Below are 10,126 nucleotides of genomic sequence, written 5' to 3' on the forward strand. Positions count from 1 at the left end.
GGGGGGGGAGTATTAACTATCTATGTGCATGTTCTATTCATTGTGTGGCTGAACAAGCCACACAATGAATAGAACACACACACACACACACACACACACACACACACACACACACACACACACACACACACACACACACACACACACACACACACACACACACACACACACACACACACACAAATGGATTAATATCCTAAAATGTTAACAATACACACAGCATATACGTACATAATGTACATAATACCTCTCTAATCACACGATTGTGTTGATAGTTTGTGTGTGTGTGCGCATAAGTCAGTAAGAAGGGCTGGCAGGCTATGGCTTGGTATGCTATGTGAGTCTGGCTTATTCTGTTGCCTTAGTCACATGATCCTTCCCATATGTACAGAAACATTTCCGATTCCGACCTCCAGATACTGGTGACATTATGGTGTCCTGTGAACTCTGCATGCAGCTTGGCATTTGTGTGAATGAGACAATGAGGAGATAGTAGGCTTGATTATACTTTGTTGTGCGTGGTGTGGCGTGGAAGGGATAGCAGATCGACAAGCTCACAATACTGTATGTCGCGCTGTGAGACGTTGTGAGCTTTTAGATCTGCTATTTTCTGTGCCTTTAGGCACACAACTAAGGCAACGCGTTGTGAGCTTATAGATCGGCAATTTTCAAAGGATTTAGCACATTCTTTACCCACATAACATCCTGAGTGTTAACTCAGAGAGTTACAAATGCAGCTCTGTTAGAGTAAGATTTATGTGGGCAGAGCCATTCATGTTTAGTGTCATGTTTGTATGTTGACTCACAGCTGAAATGCCGGGGCAGTGAGACAGAGGAGGTGGGGATTCAGTCTGAGTGGGACAAAAAGGGAAGCTCCTTCTTGCTCGCTTGCTTTTCTCCCTCACACATGCACACACACACATTATCTTTGTGACAATGCTTTTGTTGCTGCTGGTCCGTCCCACACTCATTCTTGTCCTTCCAGTAATTTCTCATCTCAGTTTTGGCTCTGCCAGCAGTACTATGATGTATTTTAAGGGGTTATTAAGGTTCAATGCTCCCTCAGTCAATCCTCCCTATAACTTTGTGTCCTTGTCTGACCTGACCTTGTGAGTTTTGACCTGTATACACGCTCAATGGTTGTAGCTTGTTTTCTTTAAGCCAAGTTCACATTACAATCTTTGGCGCCCCTGATCGGAGGCAAATCGGGGTTCACTCCCTGAGGTTTGTACGTGTCGTGTTACGAAGCACTATGAGCTTGTAGATTGGCTATTTTTGTTGAACACATTTAGTGTCGAGCAAAAAAAGGAGGTGGGATAGTCGTGGTCGTGGATGTGGATCTACGAGTTTTGACAAAAAAGTTCTGAGGCCGCCCATCAGAAGTTTGGAATGACGTCATTTTGTAGTTACATCACCTCCCTTTACGAAGAAAGGTTTGGACGTCAGAAGGAGCATGTATTGGCCTTAAGTCAGTGCTTCCCAATCTTTTTTGGCATCTTAAATCACACTCACACACACACGCACACACACACGCACACGCACACGCACACGCACACGCACACGCACACGCACACGCACACGCACACGCACACGCACGCACATATACGGTGCGTGCGTGTGCGTGTGTGTACGGTGTGGGCTTGTAGATCTGTTACTAATGACCAAAAAGTTAAAGCTGACGATGTTTAAAAAGTTATCCAAACATACAAGGCCTCACCCCCCCTCCCCCCCAGTGATCTTTGGCGCCCCCACTTAACTAAGTATATATGTGTTTAAGTGGTTAGTTAAAATAACAGTTCTGCAATCAAAAACAATAAACCGTGTGTGAGCTTGTGAGTCATGAATTCAAGTTCTCTGTTGTCCATTTCTTCCTCCCCATACCGGTAAATCAGCTCCTTAGATGCATGCATGCATGCAACCATTTTCTACAGTAAGACCTGGACAGAACCCAGAACACTCTCTCTCTCTCTCTCTCTCTCTCTCTCTCTGTGTGTGTGTGTGTGTGTGTGTGTGTGTGTGTGTGTGTGTGTGTGTGTGTGTGTGTGTGTGTGTGTGTGTGTGTGTGTGTGTGTGTGTGTGTGTGTGTGTGTGTGTGTGAGAGTGAGTGAGTGAGTGAAACAATAAAGTACCTTGAACACCCCAGTCTGCTTGACCAACAGTTATAGCAACCAGTTTCTTAACAGACCTGACCTCCTATTCTATGTCCCCACCCTCATCATGGGACAGTTGCCCTTTGTTAAATACCCATAAAACAGTTTTCAAATAGTTGCTGCATTTTTCATGAAGGCGAAGCTATAATTACAGTATCTCACTGGTAGCAGTCAGCCAGATCAGGCTGGCTGACTGACTCACTCTGGAATGGAGGTAACTGTGGGTGTGGGAGGAAGACCCTTCCAGATGCTGGGCACGTGATAAAGAACATATTTGGGACCAAGTGAGAGGGTAAGGATGGCCTCATTCTGTCTTGATTAAAGAGTTGCCATGGTGATGAAATGACAAACCGACATAAAACAATGGATGGATTCAAGGGAAACCACAATTTAGAAAATGTATTAGCCTGTTCTGTTACAAGTAAAAGTCTGGCTTTCAAAATGTTACTTGAGTCAGTGAAAAAATACTGTACAGTATAAAAAAGAAATGGCTCATTATGCAGAATGGCTGTAATAGTAAGGCATTCACACACACACACACACACACACACACACACACACACACACACACACACACACACACACACACACACACACACACACACACACACACACACACACACACACACACACACACACACACACACACACACACACACACACTCCACCCTGGGCCATCGCACTCTTCCTGCACGTCCTTCCCATAATTTGTCATGTCAGTTTCCAGGCAGCACCATGGGTGTAAGGCGCAATGAGGTTCAACGCTCTCTCAGCAGCAGCATGACTCACTAATGTATTTCTATCTCTGTATCATTCTCTGATCTTCTGGTGTGTGTGTGTGTGTGTGTGTGTGTGTGTGTGTGTGTGTGTGTGTGTGTGTGTGTGTGTGTGTGTGTGTGTGTGTGTGTGTGTGTGTGTGTGTGTGTGTGTGTGTGTGTGTGTGTGTGTGTGTGTGTGTGTGCGTTTGTTTTAAAGCTTGTAGTTAAAGGTAGGGTAAGTGATTTTCCTTTGTTAAAATAAGTGTTAAATAGCTCTATACTCATTGCTATAGGGTGTTTGTTCAGTAACAGGAGTCTCCATGTCTCTCCAGCTCTTGGATACCGATGTTATCCAATCAGGAGAAAGAACTCAGACAGGATACAGATTTAAAAAGTGAAATTGGATGTGATGACACAAAGAAAGGAGCAGACAAAACAACTGGAACACTATACAATTGAAGCTGATAAATGGGGAATCTGCTACATAATATGACTGATACATCTTGATCACATGACTCCAGTGATAATATGTACAGACTTGTGTGAATTTTGGAAAAAAAACATTAGGAGTAGTCGCAAAAAGTGTGTTTGGAAGACAACGTGTCGTGATATGGTGGAAAATGTAGTCCGGCACAAATGGCAGGGGCCTATATGTGGATATGTTGCGTCATGATCCAAGTAATCCAGCGGGGAAATTATTTGATTGTATGACCAAATTGTATGTTCAAGAGTCAAATCATGAAGCAGACTTTTTTTGTGCTGTACACGGCAGCATCCATTGTAAAAGATTCACATTGTAGAAGAAGTGGTGTAAGTGATATTATTTGGTTAAATAATAATACAAATTGTTAGAAAGTTTAAGCTCTATATTCATTGTCATAGAGTGTTTGTTCAGTGCCCAGTCTCTCCAATTCGTCAGCCCGTTGTACCCATCTGTCTGTGTCCCTTTTGTGCCTAGAGCCCATATATTGGCATACCCATACATGAGCATATCAATATGTAAACGTTGACCTCATCCCTGATTTTTATCCGACATCAAGCAGGAAAAACAGAGGAGCTATTGTGACCGATCTGACTTCTCCACTCACCCTGTGGTTTAGTATGTAATCACCCCGGCCATGCTCAATGAACCCACACTACAACATTGCGCCCAACAGCCCTCTGAAGAAAAAACAAACACCCATTCAGAGGAGACAGCAGAACACACTGTAGCTTTACGGGCCCTGAGGTCAAGGGAAAACTATTTACACCCTCCTGTCTGCTTTCTTTCTTTCTTTCTTTTTTTTTGCACTCTTTGGCTCGGATTTATCTTAGCGTCTATTCATTATTGTACTATATTTAGTTATGCACAGATTACCATGCACACAGATTACAACGGAAGACAAAGGTGTTTTGATGATGAGGTATATACTGTATTTGTTTTTCTTTCAATGATTAGTCTTCAACAGATCATCGATAGCTGAGTTGTTTAGAAGGGATGCAAACTGAATCGCTCATGTGGACAGGGTGTTAGGATGGGGGTCAGATTAGGGTTTGTTACATACAGCAAAGGGATTGAGCCCTATAGGAGACTTCACAAAAGAAGACAACAGGCATCAGAGCAGTTGGGACTCGGGAGTCAATGTCATGCCTTTAATAAAGGTCCAGTTTCCCCAGCCCCGGGATTGTGAAACTATTACACTGTCACAATCAAAGGAAGTTGTCTTTGACTGTCTGTCTGCGGCCAAGGTGTTGATAATAAGCAATTATGTCCACACTGTGGCATTACGAGTTTCTACCTCGTTTTCTGTGCAGTGGGTGAGCCTGTCTTCTCTTGGGAGCCAGTTCTGCCTATGTAGTTTCTCATTTTATTGCGAGAACACTAACGCTTTCCAGCTGCAGCCTTCCTCAGAGCAGATTAAAAAGTCATTGATGCTCTCTCTCTGCTCTCTCTCTTTCTCTTTCTCTCTCTCTCTCTCTCTCTCTCTCTCTCTCTCTCTCTCTCTCTCTCTCTGGATGCTGTATGTACCGCTTGCTTATGTATTTGCTTGTGCTTTGAGCAGGATACTTGCCAATGCTGTAATGGGCTCTCTCTCTCTCTCTCTCTCTCTCTCTCTCTCTCTCTCTCTCTCTCGCTCTCTCTCTCTCTCTCTCATTCTCTCTGGATGCTGTGTGCACCGCTTGCTTACATATTTGCTTGTGCTTTGGGCAGGATACTGTAATGACACATGAATGTGACTGTGTTCTCCATAGTGCAAGCGAATATATAGACCATTTATTTGTTTACCAACATTGAGACTGGACGCACAGGTGATTGTTTCACGCAATCAATTCTCAACCTGTTGTTTTGGGGTGCGCTGGTTTCAGCACACCCCAACCCCCTCTTGTGTGTTGGCTAGTGAGGCGCGTCCTAGCGAGACCTGACAGAATGGGTTTCATTGAGTGCATACTGGTTGCGCGCATTCTGGTTCTTATCAGTGTGACGTCGTCTGTTAAGGGGTCTAGGCTGTATACTATTGTTGTGCGTTGTTGTGTTGTTTTTACAGTAAGCCTTTGTAATGTCATCTCTAGTGTCAGATTTCTGGTGGAGTAGCCCTGATTTCCATTTTCCATTGTCAATCAACAATTCATTTTTAAAAAATGGCGTCCTGCTGTTTGTATTCCCCTGGGGATTCCCTGTGTGCGCTGACATGTGGCATGTCTGGAATGTCTTTCCCACCATTCAGTGCATGCAGTGGTGGAGTACTCTCACTAAAAGTATCAATAGCACAATGCAGAAATACTCTGTTACAAGTAAAATGCCTTCATTAAAAATTGATTTACGTAAAAGTACAAAGGTATTGGCATCAAAATATACTTAAAATACCAAAAGTAAAAGTACTCATTATGCAGAATGTCCCATTTAAAAATGTCAAACTGTATAAAAAATATTTTTTATAACAGATCTATAGATCAATCTGATCTAACAGATCTATAGATCAATCTGATCTAACAGATCTATAGATCAATCTGATCTAACAGATCTATAAATAACAGATCTATAGATCAACGTGTCGCAATGCGACACATTGTGAGCTTGTAGATCAGCTATGTTCAAATAGCCTAATGTATAGGGGCTGTAGTGATTAATGTTTGTTTTATTCAAAATCTGCAGAGTGACTAAAATTCACATTTTCATATAATTGTAGTGGAGTAAAACTCACTCCTTCATGATGATGGCTGTCATCCAGGTAGATTACTGTCTCCCCTGTGTTCGTCTTGGCAGTTTCCATGTCTTTCACTCTGTCTTACATTTTGGCGCTCAGGACTTCCATCCTCGTCAGCAGCTTCCTGGCTTTCACTCCTGCCATTCATGTGAGTATATTTCGATGACCCCGGAAGCCCGTCCAACACAGTAGTGGTAATTTCCTCTGTCGTTGCTTCCGTAGCTTCCTTTTCCCCCTCTTTTTTTCATGGTACTGGGTTGTTGGCCCTGTGCCTTAACCCCATGGAGGAACGGTGGATCACTCGTTGTCAGGCCTCTACCCTTTGCTCCCGCTGACATAGATCTACAGGTCACTGAGGCAAGCAAGCCCCCCTACTGCATCAAAAAAAAAGAAGAAAAAAAGAGAACAAACTTAAAGCTGCCATATTACTGTGACTCGTTTTAGTGAAGGACTAAGAGTCAATATAAGCTTTTATTTCACCATTATTCATCAAGTTTATTCCCATTGACATCAAGGATGTGTTTTATAACAGACCTGGGAAAAGTGGTGATATACAGTGTGAGGGACTGGCTTCCATGAGTCATTGAAATATACTCACATGAATGGCAGTAGTGAAAGCCAAAAGGAAGCTGCTGACGAAGATGGAAGTCCGGAACGCCAAATGTAAGACTGAGTGTACGAGACATGGAAAATGGCCTGAACACATACACTAACGCACACACATTTTTACTCACTTTACTTTATTTGTTTAATTGGATGGGACAGTGCATATTAATGAACAATACACACCTGATATAATGGAAATTTACAAATGGATTTAGCAAGAATGCTGATTTCCGTCCATAGACCCACACACACGCGCGCACACACACGCACACACACACACACACGCACACACACACGCGCGCACACGCACACGCGCACACACACACACACACACACACACAGGCTCGAGTTCTCAGCCAGTCAGACTGGGGAAACAGCAGATGATTACAGAACTGTAACATGGTGGAGGAAGTAAGGGGTGGAGGAATGGGAGGGAGGACTGGAGGAATGGAAAGAGGGGTGGAGGCATGGGAGGGAGGGAGGGGTGGGGGTATGGGAGGGAGGGTGATGGAAATCTAGAATTCTATACTGGAACAATTTCAGAGAAAAGCTAAATGATGCAGGGAGGAGACAAAGGATGAAGGGAGCAGCTGTGAGGAGGACAGGGTGGGCATTGTTTTTTACAGACTAGGCCACCACAAACCAACGTAGATGAAGAAATGTGATAACGCTCACCAGCTTCCAACACTCTGGCATGTGAGCATAAGGTTCCACAGAAAAAAAGACTGTCCTGGAACCTCTAAATGACTGTGATGACATTTTATTTTACGTGGACCCTAGAGTCTGTTATAACAGCAGACCTTGCTGTAGATTTTGCTATCTAAAAATGATATAATATTTTATACCATTCTCTATTCACTAACCTCTGAATCCCCCAAAATAAGATCCCTATAGGTCTAAACCTCAGGTCATCACACAAACAAAATTGATTCATTTACTATTACTTATTTTTAAAGGAGCACTTCATACATTTGCAAGCTTATCTTCATATAATTGGTCCTTACTAATGCTCATTATAAAATGGCACCATTTCTGTCCACTCACTCTGTGTCTCATTGGTGGGCTATGGACAGTTCAGAGACCTGCCTACCAATGTCACCCTCATGGGGATTCCAAGCTAATAGAAACCACAGTTAGAGTTAGTAGACAGAAATGGTGCCATCTTATAATGAGCAATAGTGAGGGCCATTTGAAGATATGTTGAAAGTGGTCCTTTAGATTCTCTTAAAATAATCAACTTTATAGGTGACTTTTTTGTATGCTTTACTGGGTGTTTTTTAGGGAACATGGTAGCATATTGGTATATTCCATTCTAGTCAATTGAGTAGTAGCTCTGAAAACAGTTTGCAGTCTGCATTACACATGTTGTAGCCTTTCGCTGCTTGTACCTGTATGAGTGGTAATAAATAAACCCTTTTGATTCATAATACTTCACGGTAACATTCACATTTGATTCTGTCTGTAACATTAAACTTTAAAGGGCATTAAAGGGCGGCTGTGGCTCAGGAGGTAGAGCAGGTCGTCCAATGATCTGTGGGTCGGCGGTTTGAATCCCGGCTCCTCCTTTCCACATGTCGAAGTGTCCTTGGGCAAGACACTGAACCCTACATTGCCTCCAATGATGTGGCGCTAGCTTGCCACCATTGGTGTGTGAATGTGGGAAAAAGTGGGGACGCTGGTGTTGACTGTTCACCGCTCCACCTCCCAATGTCCCCCCCTGTATGAATGAATGAACCATTGTAAAGCGCTTTGAGTAAGTTTGAGTACTTAGAAAAGCGCCATAAAAATGCAATTTATTATTATTATTAAACTATTTGTCTTTAGCTAAAATGAAAATAGGCTATTAACTGTGTTTTGCTCTGGTGTCATATTCAATTTTGCGCACCCATGAAAACACTGAACCACAATAACCTAATGCAAAACCTTGAGAGTTAATTTAATTAGATTTTACTGTGTGGCTGACAGCACACGAGCCTGGCAATGCATACAGATTCTATGACACAGCCCTTACTCTGTCTGTTCCCCTCATCTGTGTTTATGTCATCAGCTCAGAACAATTAATTTAGCAAATCTTCAGAATCAGAGAGATACATAAACGTATTTCCATGATGAAAACATGTTTTCAGAGTGAAAACACATGCAAATTTCAGTCAGTAGAGTATACAGTGCGTGCCTATGAGCCTTACAGCGTATGTTTCTTGTTCATTCTAGAGCCTGTAACCTCTTTGTAGGCCATAGCTGTGTTGACCATTTTGTGGTGTGTGGTCGGTAACGTTGTTGTAACCTTCTGTACATTCAATGTTGGTGTTAACAGTGTGCTGGTTTCAAGTAGTATGAACAGTAATAGAGGCATTTTATCACATGCTATGGGGTGCACTTTTGTTATTTTGCCCTAAGGGTGTGAATAAGCCCCAGCCTATAATTCCAAACAGTGAGTGTGGTCTTGCTTCTCTATATGCATTCATTGCAAAACTGGTGATGGTGATTGCTTGTGATTGAAAAGGTTTAGGCAAGTTAAGTGTATTTGTATATAGCACATTTCAACAACAAGGCAATTTCAAAGTGCTTTACATAAAACATTAGGTATTCATGCACCAAGACACAGAGCATAATAAACACATTATTTTAGTTTACAAAGCTTAACCAAATGTGACATCCTGGATGGATGTCTCATTTGTTAAGCTGATGTACAACTTCATGTCATGTCAATACAATCGCCTTCCAGGTTTATAGACAGATTGTCTTTAATCCTCACACACGCTAATTACATTTTCATACTAATGTAGCATAATGATATGCAAGTTTGCTTCTGGTAGTAGACAGTGTCAATATTATCATAATGTAATTAGTTTACTGTTTATATGGAAGCATTATCACTGTCTATAAACAGCCACTACTCATTTGCACTCACAGTCGCAGATTCAGTCATGTTTTATTGGCCTCATGTTTTAGTGGCCTCATAAACCGCAAACATATGCGTGCTGCTCACTAGCTATGGCTATATTGCACTGATCAGAGCAATTAGAATTCTGTAATTGGAGCTTGCTATCCAAAAGGTTGGAGCGGCAGGACTTCCATGCTGCTCCATTTGGCACTGGTGCTGCTCCTCCACATGTTTGAGCATGCCCGGAGCATGCCCGTTAGTCGAACGGCCAAGGCTCCAAAAAGTTGACAAAGTCCAGAATGTAGTTTTGCGTTTATTCATTTCTCCCCAAAAAACCACACCAATGTTGTGCAGTATTTATTTACAGTGCAGGCCTAAGCAAAAAACATAGATACAATAAAGACATCAAAATGAAGACAGATGACTGCAGACAAAAAGACAAACCAACTCAGGCAGTGCTATGCCAGGCTATACCTTCTAACTAAGGCCCTGCAGCCCTCTCTCCAGGCTGTTTGTCTGTTGGCAACTTGCCAGGCCTTTATG

The sequence above is a fragment of the Gymnoscopelus braueri genome (assembly GCF_963280865.1).
Source record: "Gymnoscopelus braueri genome assembly, chromosome: 4".
NCBI classification, from domain to species: Eukaryota; Metazoa; Chordata; class Actinopteri; order Myctophiformes; family Myctophidae; genus Gymnoscopelus; species Gymnoscopelus braueri.